The 21,358-nt window shown below is 40.9% G+C and overlaps 1 long non-coding RNA gene across 2 annotated transcripts in view; it reads right to left on the minus strand.

The window, feature by feature from the left end:
• LOC309847039 overlaps window positions 1-19,130 on the minus strand; it is a 327,810-nt gene extending 308,680 nt beyond the window's left edge. For both annotated transcript variants that reach the window (XR_014302274.1, XR_014302275.1), the window contains exon 1: window positions 19,056-19,130. This is a non-coding gene — a long non-coding RNA (uncharacterized lncRNA). The remainder of the gene's footprint in view (window positions 1-19,055) is intronic.
• Between the last annotated feature and the right edge of the window lie 2,228 nt (window positions 19,131-21,358).

Here is a 21,358-nt window from a genome sequence, read left to right on the forward strand (position 1 = left end):
GGGTCCTGGGATTAATCCCTGCATCAGGCTCCCTGCTCAAAGGGGAGCCTATTTCTCCCTCTCCTCCCTGCTCACATTCTCTCTCTCTCTGTCAAATAAATAAATAAAATCTTAAAAAAAAAAAAGCATTTTTTGTAGAGCAATCTACATCTTTCTTGTAGAGCAATTTCTGACCGATAAATATGGCTTTTTTTTAAAACACAGGGCCTGGTTAGGATTTCATAAAAAATGGTGTCTCCAGAGTAGAAAGAAACTATAAGAAAGCAAACCAATGTAATAGGACAAATGAGAGCTATTACAGTAAACACACAAACGTTAAAATGCAAATATTACACATAAAAATTTTCTGTTTTTCCTTCCTTTTTTTCCCTGAGGACATACACTTCCTAATGTTTCTTGTTTGTGGCATATCACCTAAACTTAAATCTAAAATTCTCCTTTCTTTTTACGTATCACAATTTCATTCAAACTCCTAGATCAACTTTCCCGAAGACCAATTTGTTCAAAAGACAAAGAGCTCACCAGTCACCCCAACATACACTGAAAAATCAAGTCATCGACATGAGACTGGCTTAGTTTAGGATGCAGTGCCGTGAAAACAAACATGACTTCAGCGTTCCCTATTCCCCAGTTGTTTTAATATTTGCCTTGCAAGAAAACAAACAAAAATAAATAAACTTTTAGTGAACTTAATTAAGCAAACCACTACCCTGGAAAATTCTGACTCAATGATACTTTCATAAACAATTGTCAGACTAAAACTCAAGCAAACTAATATACTTTAAGACCAAAGTTGTCTTAATTAAATTTTAAAATAAATAAAAGCAAAATGACAGAGTGGGACTTTTATAGAAGTTTGAAGTCAAATATGCAAAGCCTATTTATGTAAAGATACATGTGAGAAGTCTTAAAACTAAAAGAATCAAAAGAATTCCAGTCAGCATTTCTCAGGCAGAAGAGGTACCCATCACAGAAGCGATAACCCTCATCTCTTGGGATCACTGAGAATGCTGTCTTCTTCCAAGTAAATTCCACTTTACCAAATCCTAGGAGGGTCTTATACAGCAAAAGCAACCTACTATAAAGTGATTTTTCACTGAGACAGCTACTTTAGAAAGATGATATAACACTGACCCTCAGCAAGGGAAGTCACTGAGTATAGATGAGGAAGCAGAAAACTTTCTTTTTTTGAGTAGAGTCAAGGTCTAGATATCTGAATGTCTTCAGATAATAATCAACATAGATTATATACTCTGAGCACTCTGGTCTTTTGAGAAATGGTAACTAAAAAAAATAACAAGAGAAAGAGAAAATAAATGTGCTTAGAATTTTATACATGGAAGCAAGAGTAGACAGAGGGTCTGAAGAAAAATAGTTTCTGCATGCTGGGCATTTTGTCCCATTGGCTAGATATCTTCCATTGGCCTCTTCAGGTTCATTGTTCACACTTTCACAGCCTGCTTAGTAACCTAGGAGGCTGACCCACATGGACAGCCTCAGTGGGCACCCTTGCCTTCTGGCTGAATTCGGCCAATGGAATTTAAGTTCGGGAGCTGGGGGGGCAGAAGGAGAGTAGAAAATAAAATAATAAAGTAAGTAGGGACCAAGTCAGAAAGTGGGAAGAGCTGAGAACGATAAGGATAACCAGTCAGAAAGAGGAATGAAATACGATGCTGAGAGTCTCCATGGGGCAACCAAGCAAAGGATGAGAAACCCAGGAGGCGGACTTAGCTCTCCAAGGGAGGCAAGACCTAGACAGATAGAAGAACCACTCGATCCATGTTGTACAAGAACCACTCGATCCATGTTGTACAAGGGGCAGGGGTTGGCATGTGGATTTGTGTGCCTCAATGCCATCTGATAAGTCATATTCTCAAAGAATTTGGGTGAGGTATGCCTGTTTTCAATACAAGGTTTTCATCGGCCTCTGAGAGCTGCTTTAGGCATGACCTAAGAAACCTTGTTACAGCCATAGTAGGAGAGAAGCGTTTCTCTATTTCCAGGTGCAAAGGGAACCCAAGGATAAATGCTTCAGGTATCCACTGCCATGCCACACTTCAAATATTTCATTTTAACATGATCTATTTAGAGAAGAGAGGAAAGAATTTGTAAGTCATTATGTCCAGAAATATCTAAATGCTTTAAGGCGAATGGAGATATAAATCTATACTGTACTCCCTTCCATTCACCCAAAACTGCTATTATTCAAAAGCATTCACCAAATTCTACTTCGTGAAAGGGAACATCTAGTGCAAAGGACTATTACGTATTCCCAACATACCCCACCCCAGACTTGATGATAAGCAAGTGTGTTCCTCCCCAGATGTGCATATGAAGTCTAGCAAATAAGAACATAAAACAATGACAGGAAGAAAACAAACCAAAAGCTAAAATTATCAGTGGAGCAGATTAGCATATGTATAAGAGACACTTGTGCAGATGTAGGAGGCTTTCTTTAGAAAGTAAGTTCTCAGAGCAGTGATCATCACTCGTTTTTGGAGTTCTGACATCTTATCATCTCTTATTTGCTTTTTATGACCATCACCACCAACCTCCCCCTGCAAGTTCATTTTTAAATAAGAAGGACTAATCTTATTTTCAAGCTTTTGTTCCTATTTTCACTCTCCTTGAAGACCATACCAGTGGACACAGTTATCAGTGGTTAAGAATCCAGAAGCTTCTGTTCTTTGCCTTGTTTCTTTCCTGAGAGAGAGATTTTAAAGTACCCACTATCTCGGCAAAAAGTGTACACAAAAGTGGAGAAGGAAATGTTACTCCAAGAAAATTTCAGAGTCCAGACAGGACATTTTAAAATCAGCATAGAAGGGAAGAGGACAGACACTGGCATGCTTTTCCACACATAGTCACATACCATTCCACTTAGGCAAATGCTATGAACACTGAAAATCAGTCTTCACAGAGGTTACCTCAGTGATCTACCTCAGCGCAAACTCCACCGTGCTAAGCCCTTACCATAGACCTTACTGATTATTTGTGTGAATGCAAAAGAAAAGTAGCCACATCCAGAACCTTTAGTTTGGCAATTGATTTTTTTTCCAAGATGTTATTCATCTATTTGACAGACAGAGATCACAAGCAGGCAGACAGGCAGGCAGAGAGAGGGGGAGAAACAGGCTCCCTGCTGAGCAGAGAGCCCAATGTGGGACTCAATCCCAGAACCCCAGGATCATGACCTGAGCAAAAGGCAGAGGCTTTAAGCCACTGAGCCACCCAAATGCCCCTTGGCAATTGACTTTAAGGTAAGGTTTAATTCTTCCTCTAAGACTGTGTTAGAAGCTCTCTGTACAAGCCAGAACGCAGCACAGGAGGCAAAGGAATTCAATGCTTCTGAGAGAAAGCCAGTCGTCTTAAGCAGGTTTCCTTGAGTCAGAGTGGGAAGGAACTTGTTCTATTACACAGGAATAAGGCATCCATAAATATAACTCGAGACTACACACAACACTGTATTTCTTTCAAAGAATTTTAAATTCTCATTAATCTTCATGACCATTTTGCCAGATGTACAGCCACCAGATACTAACTACAATTACCTCACAAAGGTGCAGGGAAGAAATGTCAAGTCCTAGATCATGAATCAAGCAAAGCACCACCCATTGCCCTGATGGTCTCTCTCCGTGTTTTCTAGCAATTCCTTTCTCTCAGCGGCAGACAGATTCTAAAGGAGCCAGGCAAGGGGATGGTTTCAGTACGAAACTGATGAACCCAGCTGGGGGTACACCCTGGAGCTAGAGTGGGAACACAAGAGGCCCATCTGTGCACACAGAAACCCATACATTGGCACGCCACAACTTAAAGATTGGAAAACACGTGTCTACCCATCGCTAAAACAAGGTATCTGTTTGGTCCGTTTTGGGGGGAGAATCCTCTGAGGAAGAAAAGACCCTTTGATTTGCCCGGTTGTTGGCACAAACTGGCTACCCAGTCTGGTCCAAATCACTGACTTTGTCATTCCAAATAAATGTAGATCAATTCTTGCTTTTATCTACAGAATTATTTGTGTAACCAACACTTCTGCTTCTGTTCTAGGGCGGTGGGGGTGGGGGGACATCAAAAACTTCAAACCCTTTAAAAATAGAGTTGGCGTTTTAGCCATAGGAAACACAAAAACAGGCAAGGCATTATAATATTATTGCGAAGCAAAGGCTTAATTTCCATTCAGAGGAAATGTCATCGCTGTGAGTCCTATTTCCGGTTGAAGGCTACATGGGTCTAGTCAAAATGATGCCACCAAGACAAACAGCAAGCAGAAGGGTGGGCCAAGAGATAGGGAAGGAAGCTCAAGCCAAACATAATGAAAAAGGGAATAACCTTACAGCTAAACAGTTTACTTTTCAAAGGCAGCACAAGGGCAAAATGCTTTGTGCAAAGAGAAAATTAGTTTCCAAAGTGTATGCATTCTACAAAGAGCCAAGTTAATTATTCAAAGCAGAGGCCCATGAATTCCCACAATTTAGTCATTCTATTCTGACACATTCAGGCCCAGCGAGCTGCTTCTTATCACTAAGACTTTGATAATTGGCTTAGACATATCAAATAAACTTTCTGGAGAATTCAGTCGTAAGCAGGTATGACATCCTAATAGGGGTTTTATTAGGCCTTTCTCTGTGCAGTAATGTATTAGCAATCACTGTGACATTTTCTGCTCTGGGGGGTTTTGGCCTTGCTCATTTTTTACACTTGCTAGAAAATAAATTTATTCACGGTAGAGATCTAATCCAATACACTACTCTGTTTACCCTGGTTTCTAAAGGAACAGGCCTCTCAGAATTAATGAAAAGTGACATATACATCATAGAAGAAAATGCACTATCTTCAGCCAGGCATAACTGAAGAGCAAGAATCCCTTCTGATTCTACAAACCTGGGAAATCAGTCAGTCCGGCTTTAGTGTCCCTTTCCCTGTTCACACTTTGGCCTCCCATTTCATCCAGCAAAACAAAACAAAACACATAACCAATAGCAGGGGTAAATTAAATTTCTCCTTTAAGCAGCCATTGCAGTTTTAAAAAAAAAATTTCCTGAGAAAATGTCTATTGGATATTATCTGGAATGAGGCAATTTGCTCCTTTGCATTTAATATTCCTGATAACAACAACAACAAAAACTGAAGTCTTAACACTTAGTATATTTACATACTGAAAGTGAAGTTATTATTTGGGTGGAGATCAGTGTGCAATAAAAATGGGAGCCTACCTAGCAGCAATGGCCACAGTTGCCAAACTGTGGAAAGAACCAAGATGCCCTTCAATGAACAAATAGATAAAGAAGATATGGTCCATACATGCAATGGAGTATTATGCCTCCATTAGAAAGGATGATTGACCAGGGCACCTGGGTGGCTCAGTGGGTTAAGCCTCTGCCTTCAGCTCAGGTCATGGTCTCAGGGTCCTGGGACCGAACCCCACATAAGGCTCTCTGCTCAGTGGGGAGCCTGCTTCCTCCCCTTTCTCTCTGCCTGCCTCTCTGCCTACTTCTGATCTGTCAAATAAATAAATAAAAATCTTAAAAAAAAAAAAAAGGAAAAGAAAAGAAAAAAAAGAAAGGATGATTACCCAACTTTTGGATCAACGTGGACCAGACTGGAAGAGATTATGCTGAGTGAAGTAAGTCAAGCAGAGAGAGTCAATTATCATATGGCTTCACTTACTTGTGCAGCATAAGGAATAACATGGAGAACAATGGGAAAGGGAGAGGAGAAGTGAGTTGGGGGAAATTAGACGGGGAGATGAACCATGAGACTGTAGACTCTGAGAAACAGACTGAGGGTTTTGGAGGGAGGGGGTGTTGGATGATCCTGGTGGTAGGTATTAAGGAGGGCACATATTGCATGGATCACTGGGTGTGGTATATAAACAATGAATTTTGGAACACTGAAAAAAATAAAATAAAATAAAACTTAAAAAAAAAAAAAAGGGAGACTACGTGCCAGGAAGGGATGAGCAGGCAGAAGAACGGAAGGTAGCATTCAGCTTCTTTCTACGCTCTTTCATTCTCTTCATTTGTATGAGAACATTCCTAATGGAAAGTCACATAAAGCACCATCAAGTAGTCGTAGAGTGAAGAACATGATGAGATAATACTACATACTTTTATCACATAGCAAAGAAGTATCAACAAGGGTCATCTATGTGAAATCTCTGTACTCTAATGCTAAATGTTTTACCACCAACTTCCCACTTTCCCCATTAATGAGGACAAAGTTGATAAGGAAAATTGATAAGGATATAGCAACTCTTAAGTAACTCAATTTAATCACTGGTCTTCTTTCTCCTCCTTATCAGGCCTTATTGGCCTGACATATGTTCCAGTTCAGAAACATTGGCAAGATCTAGTGGTGGCTCATTCACTTAAGTATGTGCTTTCAACTCAAGTCATAATCTCAGGGTGTTGGGATCAAGCCCCACATAAGGCTCCCTGCCCTGCAGGGAGCCTGCTTCTCCCTCTCTCTCTGCCCCTCCCTTACTCATGTTCTCTATCACCCTCTCTCAAATAAATACAATCTTTTCTTTTTTTTTTTTTAAAGAAACATGATGCTTTGTTCAATGTGAAAATTCAAGTATTTCTGTGAAATATACAACATTAAAGTCTGGTTAGTGGGGCACCTGGGTGGCTCAGTGGGTTAAGCCTCTGCCTTCGGCTCAGGTCATGATCTCAGGGTCCTGGGATCAAGCCCCGCATAGGGCTCTCTGCTCAGTGGGGAGCCTGCCTTCCCCCTCTCTCTCTGCCTGCCTCTCTGCCTACTTGTGATTTCTGTCAAATAAATTAAAAAAGAAAAAATTTTTAAGTCTGGTTAGTTATTTGTGTCTTCATTCCCACTATCCAGACCCCTCCCCATTCCAAAAGCCTGACTCAGTAGGCCTAGAGGAAGACCCAAAAAGTGTTTTGTTTTGTTTTTTTAAACAAACTTTCTAAATGATTCTGCATACACTGAAGTTTGAGAACTACCTCCTTGGTAGGAATGAGTTGTGGAGCTTTCACGTGAACAGGCTTTGAGGAAAGGAGGTGAACTGAAGTCAACTGATGACTTGCCATGCATCAGGAACTGCTCTGGGCAGTAAATATATGCTGTGTGATTTCATCTTTCCTCTTCCTGAAGAGGATTTTATTACATTTTACAGATAAGAAACTTAATCACAAAAAAAAAATTCATAGCCAACCAATGATTACATGGCCAGGAAGGCTAGCACGAGAATCCATATCTTTAGTAACAGAAGCAATGGTTATAATATTCATAGGCTTTCAGAGATGAAAAGAATGGTGATGATGTCATCTTACTGAAGATCTATTCCTAGCTAGACACTGTTAGGCATTTTCCATATAAGGTCTTATTAATTCTTGCAACTACCCTTTCAGATGAATAATAAGAATTTCATTTTATATATGATGAAATAATCTTAAAGAAGTTCTAATTTGTCAAAGTATGCATAGCCATACGATGTATATACCATGTATAAGTGGAGCAGGTGAATTTTGAATCCAAAACTTGTGTTCATTCCCATAGATACCACCATAGGAGTTCTTAGCATCTGAGAAGTAAAAAATGGTATCTGTGGTAGTCAGAATAATCCCCACCCCCAAGATGTCTACATACCTACTCTTCAGACCTGAGAATATGTTAGGTGTCATGGCAAAGATCAACTAAAGTTGCAAGTGAAATTGAGGATGCCAATCATATGACCTTGAGACCCATCCAATGAACCTCATGGAATCACAAGGATCATTAGTGGAAGAGGGAAGCAGAAAAAAAGAGCCAGAGAGAGGCCAGCATGAGAAGAATGCTCTCTCATGTTACTGGCTTTGAAGATGGCCGCAAGTCAAGGAATGTATCCTCTAGAAGCTAGAGAAGAGAAGGAAATCCATTCTTCTCTAGAGCCTCCAGAAGGAATGCGGCCCAGTGGATATCATGATGTTAGCCCAGTGCGACTCATTTTGGATTTCTGACTTCCAGAACCGTAAGATAATAAATTTATGTTGTTTTAAGCTACTAGATTTGTGGTGATTTGTTACACTGGACAACCAAAGCAGAATCCATTCACATTAGACAAAGGGTTCAGACTTGCTTCATAATTATGCTAGGGTTGTGCCAGATTTAACTGTGTGACTGGTCATCATTCATAGCAGAATGAGGGTCATTCCTTCCCTTCCCTTTTCTTCCCTTTTCTTTACAGAACGGCTCTCAGGCAGCTGGGTGCTTCAGGAGAGGGGGCCACTCCCAAGGCTCAGAGAATGCCTCGATTAATCTGAGGTAATTTTATCAGTTCTCTTTCTCTTATCAGTTAATTGTTTAGAAGACGGAATTCAACACAAGCCTGGACATGAGTCAGGACAAAAGTCTGAAAGGGGTTGCTGGAGAAGTTTTCCATATTCTTTAAAAGGTCCTTAAAGAAGGACTCTTTCTCTTAGGACCTCTGGATACTGTTCTGTGTTTAACTTGATCGTAGAAAACTGGCATATATTAGCAGAAAAGATACACAACGTAAGTTAACACACTGAGAGTAACTGAGTAGGAAAAAGAAAGATCTGGGTCTTTTTTTTTTTTTTTAAAGATTTATTTATTTGACAGAGAGAAATCACAAGTAGACAGAGAGGCAGCCAGAGAGAGAGAGAGAGGGAAGCAAGCTCCCTGCTGAGCAGAGAGCTCAATGCGGGACTCGATCCCAGGACCCTGAGATCATGACCTGAGCCGAAGGCAGCGGCTTAATCCACTGAGCCACCCAGGCGCCCCAGATCTGGGTCTTTGATGATGTCATAGAGTCGCTGAATTAGCCAACTCTGGACATGCCTAATTCTAAACTTTTTTATCAGATAATAAATGGCTTATTGTTTAAGTCATTTGAGTTTGGATTCTCTATTACTTACAATAGAAAGCAACCCAAACGACATAACAGAAAATAAATGAATCACCAGTCTTTGTGTTAATTACTGTATGTGGTTTGGTCCTTTTCTGTCCCAGTGACTCCCAAGTTGTTCCCAATGAATGGCAGCATTACAGGTAACCTTCTTAAAAGATCAGTGGTGGTAGGATTATTCAGTTCCTGGGTTAAAGATACCTCTCTAGGATTTCTTACCCTTAAGAAATCTGACCCTTAGATTCATTCCTTAATTATGGAAGCACAACTTCATTGCAGCCAATGTCTATTAGAAGTAAGAAGGAGATCTGGGTGCCATTAGATAACATTTAATCAAGGAACCAAGAATAGCCAACTCTTACCCACCTTTCTATTAGATGTTGAGGTTATGTGTGCTCAAGCACCAATGACAAAGAAAATGAATAAAGGAGTATGACATTGAATCAGGCTTGGACCCCAACCGCCAAAATACAACTCTTTGATAAACTCAGTAGGAACCCCTTGGCTTGGGTACAGAAACCTAGAGCCAATCTTCAAAGTTGAATCTTTTTTTTTTTTTTCAAGATTTTATTTTTTTGAGAGAGAGACAGTGAGAGACAACATGAGCGAGGAGATGGTCAGAGGGAGACGCAGACTCCACATGGAGCTGGGAGCCTGAGGCGGGACTCGATCCTGGGACTCCAGGATCATGACCTGAGCTGAAGGCAGTCGCTTAACCAACTGAGCCACCCAGGCGCCCTCAAAGTTGAATCTTACCTCCAGCCTGCCATTGCGGGGGCAGGGGGAGAATGAATTCAGTGTTCCTGAGTACACACAAGTGGGAGAAAAGAGGTGAATATTGGGTGTCTTGGGCTTCTGCCAGCAGGGGGGTAGCTAAGCCATCTTGCCCTGATGCCAAATAGGAGACAAAACCAGAAGAGAGTCACACCTATGTGTTTGATCTAAAGAGGTCCACTGGCCTCACCTGTACAGGAAATCAGAACAATAAGATCAGCAACTCCTCTTCCAAAGGAAAGGCCAAGCAAATGCCAAATAGGATCTGGGAGAACATAAGTAAATTTCCTTCTCAGAAAGCCTCAGTATCTAGTCTTTCATCACCTAAGGCTTTCCTTTTATAAGGTAGTCAATATTGCACTGCTCTTAACACTTAATGCCAGCTTCATTCATAACTGACTCTTACTTTCCCCTGTGCTTGAGCCTTCTCTTATGAATTATTGTATGTGTGTGTGTATGTATGTGTACATTTTTTTTTTAAGAGAGAGCATGCGAGCACAGGCACGTGAGCAGGGGTATGGGGGGAGGGGCAGAGGGAGAGAAAGAGAATCCCAAGCAGGCTCTTACACCTGCTGCAGAGCCCAACACAGGGCTCAATTTCACAAACCTGAAACCATGACCTGAGCTGAAATCGAGTCAGACGCTTAACTGACTAAGCCACCCAGGTGCCCCAAATTATTATATTTATAAGCATTTATTTCCCATGGCTCTGCTAAGAAATGAAAATTATAATCACAACCCAATCTAGACAACATGTGGAATAATAACGCAGTTTAAAATCCTTACCAGAGTGCTCCCTCATTATACACAGATGGTGTCTATGTGGTGGTTAGCATAGTCGTGGGATCAAACAGCTGGTCTTACTGATTTTTTGGCAAAAATTCACTTGAGGGGATTTGGCGGGAACTTTCTGGCCTCCACAAATTCAGCTACCCCAGAGTTCACCAGTGCGCAGTCTGAGCTCTATCCTAATCCACAAAAGAGGCCAAGAAAATTCTGTGCTCCCATGGACATCCACTCTCCTCCCTCAGATCTTATCAGCCAGGTCAGGCTCTTTCACCAATGTCCACAAAAGCTCCTTTTCTCCTTTCCAGTTTTCATTACAGTCTTTTCATAGGTGAACAGCCAAAATGAACATTCACCACCTTGGCATGCCCGTCCTTCCTCAGTCTTGTTCTAACTTACTTTCTAGAGTTAGATCCTATTTCTGAAGACTCTGCTCCAGCAAAGTGATTTTTCTTAACATAGCCTACTATTTCCCACGATCAGCTTCTGTGTTCTCACTTCCACACTTTTCCTCACTCCATTCCTTGTAATGCCTAGCGCACTAGCAATGGAAACATCCTTGCAGATGACTCACTCCAAATGATTCATTTTCATCTGCGAAAACTTAGTTCCAGAATTACTGGAACCAGAGAACATAGTGTATCAGTCAGCCTTTGCTTTTTAACAAACCACCCAAAACTTAGCAAATAATGACTTGGTATTTTTTATGATTATGTGTGTTGGTGGGCAGCTCATCTGATGATTATTGCCTAGGTGCATCATTCAACTGCAGAGTCAGCTGGACTAGAAAGTCTAAGAAGACCTCATATCCATATGGAAGTTAGCATTGCATGGGCAGGGGTGTCCTGGTCTCTAATGGCTCATCTTTCTGCAGGCTTCCTTCTACGGTGGTCTCAGGCCAGTGGTCCGTGAAGATGAAAGATCGAAGCTACCAGGATTCTTGTGACCTAGATGGACATCATACACTATCACTCCCACTACACTTTACTGACCAAAGCAATTAACAAAGCCAGCCCAAACTCAAGGATGTGGAGGAATAGACCCCAGCTCTGGATGAGAAGAGCAGCAAAGTCAAATTGCAAAGCGGAATACAAACTAGGGTGGGAGAAATCATGGCCATTAAACAATCTTTCACACGAAACAAGGGAAGGACCAGCTGTCTGGCTGCAATGATACAGAGTTCCTGGAATTCTGGGCAAAGACTCCTTAGAAAGCTTCTACCTAGGGCAGAATGGAATGAGTGGAATGGGATCCAGGGCCTGATACAGATAAGGATATCAAGAAGCAGCCAACCAGATCATAACAAAACTGCCCTGCCATTGCTGAATATGGTTCTAGCATCCTTTGAAAGAGAAAGCCACAAGAAACACTATTATTGAGGGAAGGGCAGGGAGTTAGCTCTACAGACAGCTCCAACCATGCGGGCGGTCTGAGTAGGAGCAGCCCCCATGCTCCTGAGACTGGTCGTCTGCTTTAGACGCCTCCAAACTCAACTGTCAACATGCCAAGAGTTGATTAGTACCCTAGAGCCTGGACCACGCTAATCAAACCCTGAGTGGCTCTTGTGTAAAGAAGATTGCCCTAATCTACGAAGATAAAGAGTCCATTAGAGGGTTCGGCTGCTTGAGTTCCTGCTGTAAAGCAACACAAAGATCCAACTCCTATTTAAAAAATGACCGAGTAACAATAGGATTCCAGTCAGGGGAGCCATAGGGTGGAATGAAAAGATGGGCTGGCTTTAAACGACATCCCTGCCAACTACAAGCTCTAGGACCTTTGGCAACCCCTGTCTCTTCAAGAAAAGTTCTCTTTCTCCAGCCCTCAGTTTCCCCTCTGTAAAATAAGTATACTTATACCTGGAAACGTTACTATAAAAATCAGGAAAGTTCCTAGGACATAGCAGTGTACAATAAATGTAATTATTTAAAATAATTATAAAGTACTCAATATTATTCTAAATCATTACTAAATATGTACTTTATTTCACATAACACCAAGATGTAATTGCTCTGTCAAACAGTGGGAACATCTTGTCCCTGGGACTCTCATGGGACTTTGTTAACATGTTTAGAGAAATCTAGATCAATATTTAAAACTTTGCATGAGTGTCACTATCTCTGTCCAACCTTCCTGGGAATCTCCTATGTTTCTATTCTCCTACGACTACATATCTGCTTGTAAAAGGCTTGGGAGCAGAGGCAGCAATGTACTAGAAGTGTAAATCAGTTTCATAATTTTCCATGACCTGTATAAAATGTATTCACCGAGGTGTAAGAAACAATTCAGCTAATCTCCCAAGGATGAAGATGTCACTAATGAGGTTTTATTGTATAAAGCTATAACCACACTCTTAATAACAACCACATTGGAGGCAATTTGCCCATCTTAACACTAACACATTGCAATTAAGAATTTAGATTAATTTCCCACCATGATTCCAGAGAAGGAGGACGGATGCTCTGTCAAATAAAATGGCAGTGTAAAGCCAGGGTGAGGTGGAAAAATACATAATTCTCTTTAAAATAAAAAAGACTTGTCTAAAATAACATTTCAAGTATAGTTACTTTATTTGCTCCATTTTTTTCTAAAATAATTCATTAGATAATGTGCCATCCTTTCTTTATCCTCTTACCACAGCTCCCCTCACGCATATTCTTGCTGAAATAGCAGACCACTCCAATCATTTGGATGATCACTTCAGCTGTTCATCTTACCACTAGCTAACAGAAAATGTGGTCTTCTTCAGTCTGCATTTACCCACTCAAGTGGATACCTTCAACAAGGAGAGGGCATATACAACTGTACGTCTTTCTTTCGGAACACTTCCCATAATTCTCAAAATACTGATCATAAATGAGCCTTGTTCTGAGACATACTGGAAAGTCCTCTGCTCAGAGATTAACCAAGACCAGTAACACACAATGAGGAAAAACTCACCAGCCAGCAAAACTCACCAGGTCACAGAATCAAAAATGAAGGGATTTCCTCATGACTCACAGACCTGTACCCCTGAGGCAAATAATACATTACATGTTAAAAAAAAAAAAAAAAAAAAGAAGAAGGGATTTTGTTCCCTTCAGACTCACATCCCTAACAAGAGGCCCTTGGCTTAGTCTGCTGAGGCTGCCGTAACAAAATACCACAACTGGGTGACTTAACCAGAAAATTATTTTCTTACAATTCTGGAGGATGAAGTCCAAGATCAGGGTGCCTGCAGGGTCAGGTTCTGACGAGGGTTCTCTTCCTGGCTTATAGATGGCAAAATGCTGTGCTCTCCCTTCTTGCTGGGTCTAATAATGCCAACAACCCTATCAGATTAGGGCCCCACTTTATTACCTGATTTAAACTTAATTACCTCTTTAAAAACCCTATCTCCAAACATAGTCAAATTTGAGGTGAAGGCTCCAACATGAGTTTAGGCGGGCGAGGGAGAACACAATTCAGGCCATAGCATGCTCAATAAATATTTAAGGAAGTAACTGACAAGCAATTCAAGGTATGAGCAAAGGCATAAAAGCATGGAATAATGTAACAGCAAATAATCCTGTTTAACTGGCAAATAGGCTACTTAAGGGAAATAGTGAAAGGTATGTTTGGAAGACTAGGTTGAGACCAGATGAAGCACCTTGAGTATCATGAAAAGCACTTTTACTTTACCCCATAGATAACAAAGTTTTGAGCAGATAAGCCAAGAGTAATGCTCCATTTTAGAAAAAGTATCATGGCAAAAGTTTAGAGAATGACTTTGCAAGGTGGAGATCAAAGGAAAGAAGACTGATTAAACATCATTGCAGTGGTCCAGTAAGGAATTAGTTACAGTGATTGGTCTTTACAAAACGTTGCATTTAAGATGGGTATGGCAGATTCTTCTCTCCTTGGCAGATGAGGAAAAAGAGCCTCTGCCTCCAAAAGGCTCAGTCTCCACATTAAGAGACTAAATCGTGATCATGTGGATCAGATTATAGAACAAGGATGCCTAGCTCCCAGTCCAATCTCTTCATATAAATATTTCCCAACTCAAGAGTAAAATAGGTAATTTACATATGGTTTTCATGTCTCCTGGAAGGCAATCTTTGCTCTTTTCCAATAAACCCAGAAGTCTGTAAAAGAACAAATCGACTTGGTTTTCTAGGAAAAAGGGAAGATGGAGCTAAATTCTACATTGTCAGAAACCAGACAGGAAGTGTCCCACAATGGTTAAGAGTGTGGTTTCCAGCGGGCAGCTGGGTCCAAATCCTGGCTAAGCCTTGTGCTAGTATGATTCCATAAGTCTCATTCTTCTTGTCTGTAAGATGAACATACAATGAGATAATCCATGAAAAGTGATGGCTGCACAGCAAATATCCAGTAAATACAAGCCATAGTAATTAAATGTGTTCTTCTATCTGATAGTCTCAACTATATATCAAATAGGAAAATATATTTTAATTGTTTAAGCAGCACAAATTTGTTGAGCAGAGTTCCTGATGATCTCTAGAATCAATGTGTCTCATAACTGGAAAAGTCACATGTCACTAGGGAGAGGGAAGGAGGCTTACTTTAAACAATGAAAAAGGAAAATGTTACTCGGAGCATTTTGGGCTAATTTCAAATACAGAGTTAAAGAAGGAAAGAAAATTCTGTCTCTCCAAAAAACAAAAAAGAAGCAAACAAAAAAACTGATCATATACTTTATCTACTAGAAGGTTAAGCTTATAGATTCAGTTTTTCAGTGGTATACATTTATGCTAATTCATGAAGGTACATTCTGTTGATTACAAATGAAATGATTTTGCTTGGCAGTCAAGAGCAGGAAGACAAATATCAAATCTCAGTAGCTACACTTCCAGCTGTTTCGCAAACAGAGATAAAAGATAATCCCTGACTAAATAGCATCACTTTCAAGATAAAAATCAACTTTCAAGTGCACTGTATCGAATAGGGGAAGCCAGGTTTACTCTAAAAGTTTCCAATAATTGGGGTTGAATAATATTTATCAGAAGAACTTGTGTACTGTGTTGAAATTGACAGGAGTGGTGCTTTTTGGCACAGTGGGATGCTAATATCTGTAATTAAGGAAAAGCTTAAAGAGCATCTGCAAAGTGAGTGCTTAGTTTGACAAAACTCTCTACAAGTAAATTTACTGCACTTCATTATTTGTTTCCAACCAAAGGTACATTAAAAAAAAAAAAAACGCAAAGGTCATGTGGCATCACGTCACTTCATAAAGCCCCACCACCATTTTTGGAGTTAGTGATATCATCACCATCACTTTCCCATTTCCTCCCCCCCAACAACCTCACTTCCAAGGTCAGTTCTACTCCCACCTCACCATCTCCCCCACCCACAACCTTCACTACTACTTCAACCACTGCAAACACCAACAGCTCTACCACCAATGAGAACGGTTCGACCACTAATGTTGCCAACTCCACCACCACCACCATCATCCCTGTATCCATCTCCATCCATGTTTCCCTCACCATCATTACCAACCCTCACACACTGACCAGCACACCATGTCCACGGTGCCTTCCAAATCCCCATACTTCTGCCATCACCATCACCGTCACCACCATAGTTCTTTGCCAACCTCTAGTTGTACAATAAGCTACAGACTCTTGTGATCTCCCCTTCCTTCAAGCCAAATTGTCTAACTGAGACAAGTGGGAGTATTACAATCTAGTCATTAAGCACTTAACCAACTTATATTCCTATGGTGATCCCAAACTCCTGCAGAATTGCTCACAATTTAGATAGAGAATAATGTGCAAATAAGCAGGACATTTTTATTTATCTAGCCACTTCACTACTGTCTTTTGATATTGTGGATTTTTTTTTAATGTGGCTAGCATTTTTTTAAATTCACTCATCCCTCACCGTCACTCTACAATGCATCCCTGAGAGTGAGGTTCAGCAAGAGTACATGGTCCAAGTCAAGCACAAAACTAGTTTACACATTTGGTAATATTTTTAATAACAGCAGAAAGTTTAATTCCGCAGTCCAAAGAGTCACATTGAAATCACGATGTCAAAAATCTCTGGGATGAATAGGCTTACATTGCAATGCCCTCTTTGAAAAACCTTTATTCACATGTAGACAATTGACAACGTATCACAACTGATACCAATAATCTATTTTCCCGCAAAATACACTATCCAAATATTTTTTCTGATGACAAAGAACACAAAATCACATATAAAATATCTTCACGTCATTTAGAATTCCCAAACTCCAGCTTGTCCATGTGGAAAGGTTTGATTTGACTAATATTTCTCAGGTCAGTCACCACACTCATGGGTTATAGCCAAATATACTCTAACTTAAAGAATCAATAACAACTCAATGTGTTGCATTATAAAAAGGTATTATCTGGTTTAGGAAAATGGGGGAAAGTTTTTGGTCACTCTAAAGAACAATGAGACTGCTATTGTTCATTAAATTTCCCTATTTCCAGTCTACTCCCTACCTCTTTTTGTTTTGTGTCTTCAGGAAGTTGAAACCTGCTGTTTGCAGGAGCTGGGCTTTTTAGCCAACTAGGTTCTAACTGGGTACAGCCAATAGGAGACAGTGGAAAGGGAAGCTGAGCTCTCTCTTCCTACTGCTTGACACCTTCAGTCTCTGCTTTTGTCTCCTTCCACTATCACAGCTAAAGCCAGGCAGCTCTAGTAGTTACTTGACTAACCACAATACTATTTCCTTCCCTTGTCCTTTGGGTGCTTTGATTGGCAATTAATTACCCATTGTTGCTAGCCTTGGGTGCCTCAACTTTGCTAAAGCTGAAAGTAAGCACTGCATTAGGGTTCCTTCATTTGAGCCATCTAGGCTGAATTCTATCTCCTAATAGCAAGCTGATTAAAACAGCAATGAAGAGGGGCGCCTGGGTGGCTCAGTGGGTTAAGCCACTGCCTTCAGCTCATGTCATGATCTCAGGGTCCTAGGATGGAGCCCTCCGCATCGGGCTCTCTGCTCAGCAGGGAGCCTGCTTCCTCCACCCCCCTCTCTGTCTGCCTCTCTTCCTACTTGTGATCTCTGTCTGTCCAATAAATAAATAAAGTCTTTAAAAAAAAAAAAAACAATGAAGAGAAGGAGATATGATCCTTACGCTGCTCTTAAAATCACCTTGAGGAGAGGTCATCACCAAAATCTAGTATATGGATAAAACAGCTCAGGAGTCTGCTTAAAATTAGCATTAAGGAAAATGGTCAGGTAAGATATTTTTTCCCAGATAGATCTTTCTCTCCACTTTTCAGCTCCACCCCCTGGCTCTGAACTTACGGAAGACAGATAATCGGAAACATTACATTCTAATGTACTCACCTCACGCTATGAGGAAAAGAGGCCGAAATTCTGGGTAGGATTCTTTCTAGGCAGAGAAGAGTATATAATTACAATATCCTTAAGATATTCCCAAACCTCAGAGCACCTTAGTGGCTTAAGCATCCGACTCTTGATTTCAGCTCAGGTCATGATCTCAGGATCATGGAATCGAGCCCCCCACTGAGCCCTGCGTTCAGTGGGGAATCTGCCTGAGACTCTCTCCCTCTCCCCCTGCAAACTCCCTCCCTACCACTCATGCACACACACTCTCTAAAATAAATAAATCTTAAATAAATAAATAAATAAATAAATAAAAGAGGTTTCCAAACCTCTTGAGAACCTAAGTATGACATAGAATATACAGAGGAGGGAGTCTCCATAATATTCATACTCTTACATTTTTACAGTACTACAGTTCCCAAATGCTTTTACATTCTTCATATTATCTGACTTGAATATTGCATAATTAGGGAATCAAACTCGTAACAGTCTGGAGAAGGTAAACATAGAGGATCGAGAGAACACTGAAAACTAGCTATCCTGTAAAGAGTAAATAACATTTGGAGAGTAGGTATTCAGGTACACAGGGCAATCTCACCGAATGCAATTGTCCCGATTCTTGTAAAAAAAAAAAAAAAAAATTGACCATAAAGCAATTTTCTTTTAATCAAAACCTATTTTTTCATTGACTTCCATTACAAAACCAAAGATTTGTTCCGCACAGGAAACACTTTAGCCCCAAGTCCAAATAAAAATCACACTTCACAATGCAACAAACTCCTCTCAAGTCAATTAAGTAAAGTAAAAGCTATAGTTTCCTGACAGAACAATAATCACATTCAAAATAATTCAAAAAATACGAATAAAGGCTCTGAAGCAACCTTCTCTTAAGGACAGATCCAGAGAGGCAAAAATCATCCACAGAGGCTTTCAGAGAAAGCGCCTGTGATGTTGTGACGTAGAGTAAGAAATATTGGGTCTTCCTCCCATTCCCAGCATAGTTACTAAGGCCTTTAGCTGTCTCTGTTGGAGGAGGTCAGCCGGAGGCCGGGACCGGGCGTCGACCCCCACCGGTGAGCCCCGGGCTATGGAGGCCTTGCCCCGCGCGTCGCCCGCACTGTTCCCGCAGCGGGGCCACTCTCAAGGACACAGCCCGGAGAGAGCACTGCCTTGTTGAGCTCAGTACCTGTGGCCCAAACCAGCTGGGCCCTCTCTGTAAACCTGGAAGCCTCTGGCAAGCAGGTGTGAGAACATCCTCGCCCCGCGCAGCCCCAGACGCCCCGTGAGCTCCCTGGCTTTTGAGAACCTCTACGTCCCTCCACCTACCTGGAGCGGTTGCCTTTTCCTCGGTCTCCCCTTGCCCAACCCTCCCGCCCTCCACCCCAAGCCAGTGCCTCCCAGTACCCTGCCAAGGTGCAAACCAGCAAAATCCTAAAGGGTAAGGGGAACACAGGTGAGAGGGAGCGGTGTTTGTTATTCATAAAAAGCCCCTTTCGACCACAACTAAGTTTCTGTTAATGAGGTGACTTTGGGGAAACCCCTCCCCGGGGGCGAGGTTGGGGGGCGCTAGTTACCAGGGAACCAGCCTGGTGATTGGAGAGTTCGACCTTTCAGCCCCGCCCCCATGCCTCTTCCTCCCTCCTTGTAGGGCGGAGTTTGAAGGACCCTGGGGAGGTGCCGCTCAAAACTTGCTACACGGTGTAAACGACAGGAGGAAATAATAATAATTTAAGATTTAAAAAAAAAAAAGAAAAGAAAAGAAACAAAACTTTTTCCACTGCCCTCTGGCATTTCATTCCTGGGGACTTCCTCCTTTGGCTTCAATACTTACTTCTTCCGGAGTTTTCTTTTAAACTGGAAATATCCTTCAAAAGGAAACGTGTTATACCTTAAACGTGTTATAATAGTAATCTTTGGGCCATCTACAGAATCAGAATCACCACGGATGCTTATAAAAAATGTACATTCTCACCCCCACCCTAGACCTTCCGAATCAGTATCCCAGAGACTGGTCTGGGAGTCTGAATCTTAACAAGCTCCGAGGGGCATGTTAACATTTGAAAACCACTACTTGGTGTGAATAAGGTTATCAAACCCTTTGCCTCAGCACTGTTCCAGAAAGGGGGGAGGGAGGATATTACCCTATCCTGTGCATATTTTGTACTCTGGGCGCACAAGTGTTCCTTATTCTCTGAGATGCTAGAGCCCTAGGAGGATACAATCACAATATCCTCCAGCTGTAGAGGCTTGCGCTTAGTAAAGCATGTTTTTATGGACTCTCTTTTTTAATCTTCACAGCGGTCCCGTAAGGATTACTTTTATACCAATTTCTTATATAAAAAAATGGATTTTCAGAGAAATTAAGTCTCTTTCTCAAGGTTACACAGAGCTGAGATTCAACGGTAGATTTTCTAATGCTAATTCTCATGTTTTGAGTCTGACTTGTAGCCCTTGAAAAGTTAAATAGCCCTTAAAAGAAAGAAAGAAAAAAAAAGAGGGTAAATGGGACTTAGATTGAAATCTCAAATAATCAAATGATGAGAGCCCAGAATGGGATTAAAAAATTCTTATGTTGGACATTTACAATTCAAAGTAAATTGCCCTGACTCTCCATAGCCCGGTCGGACTGTAATACCACAAAAACACTTGACTCTAATCAAAGGCCAACAGAACACTGGTTGTTCTCAGTCATTTGATTTTTCACTAAGCTCTAAGGATCCTTTCTCAGTTTAAAGTGGAATTTCATATGTTCTGCGATGGACAGAGCACAGTGAAACAGGCTATATTTTAGCTCAGAAAAATATAATCTTTTTAATCTAATTTTTATTAAGCAAAATCTTAAGCATGCACAAGGCAGAGAGAATAGTGTAATGATCCCACATGTACCCATCACCCAGCTTCAACAATTATCAAGATTCTGCCATTCTTGGGGGAAAAGTAGTCTAAAAAAAAAAAGTCTCAAAATCCTACAACAATGTATAAATTTAGAATTCTGCACCACAACACTCAAAATATTTTCAAATAAAGAAGCAAATATGTATATTAACAAATAAATTTATACATCCACACATATTTTTAGGGAGAATGAATTGCTTCCCTTGTGGGGATGCATACAAAATGCCTGCTTACAGCTCAAAAATGTGTGCGTTTTCACAATCTGTTTGATGGCAGGCACTAATGGTCAGAAAAAATAAAATTTAGTCCTTACAGTCTGTCCTGTCTTTAAGCAAAATGCATGCCATTTACTTGGGAGCTATATAACAGATGTGGATTTAAAAGGAAGAGACCAGTTATAAAGCACTAGGGGGAAGCTGTGCAGATGTCCCTGTTTTTAATGTGTTACTATGCAGGGCCAATTTATCTCACTGCAAGTGATCTAGGACTTCATGAAACAGCTCCAGCTTACAGATCACCAATACCGTTAAGGCCTTACATTGTAAGAAGAAGAAAAAAAGCATTCTTAAACCTGGTCATTAAGGCACACAGGGTAGTGTCCTGGACACATTAAAGCAGATAAATAAGATTAAAAGAAGGTAGTGTTTGGGGGAACTACCATGCAAGGCATATGGGGACAGGTTTTAGCCCTTCATGGGAAGGCAATTTCTTAAGATCTCCTCATAGAAAAGAGC

This window comes from Mustela nivalis, assembly GCF_964662115.1.
Source record: "Mustela nivalis genome assembly, chromosome: 13".
In the NCBI taxonomy this organism is placed as follows: domain Eukaryota; kingdom Metazoa; phylum Chordata; class Mammalia; order Carnivora; family Mustelidae; genus Mustela; species Mustela nivalis.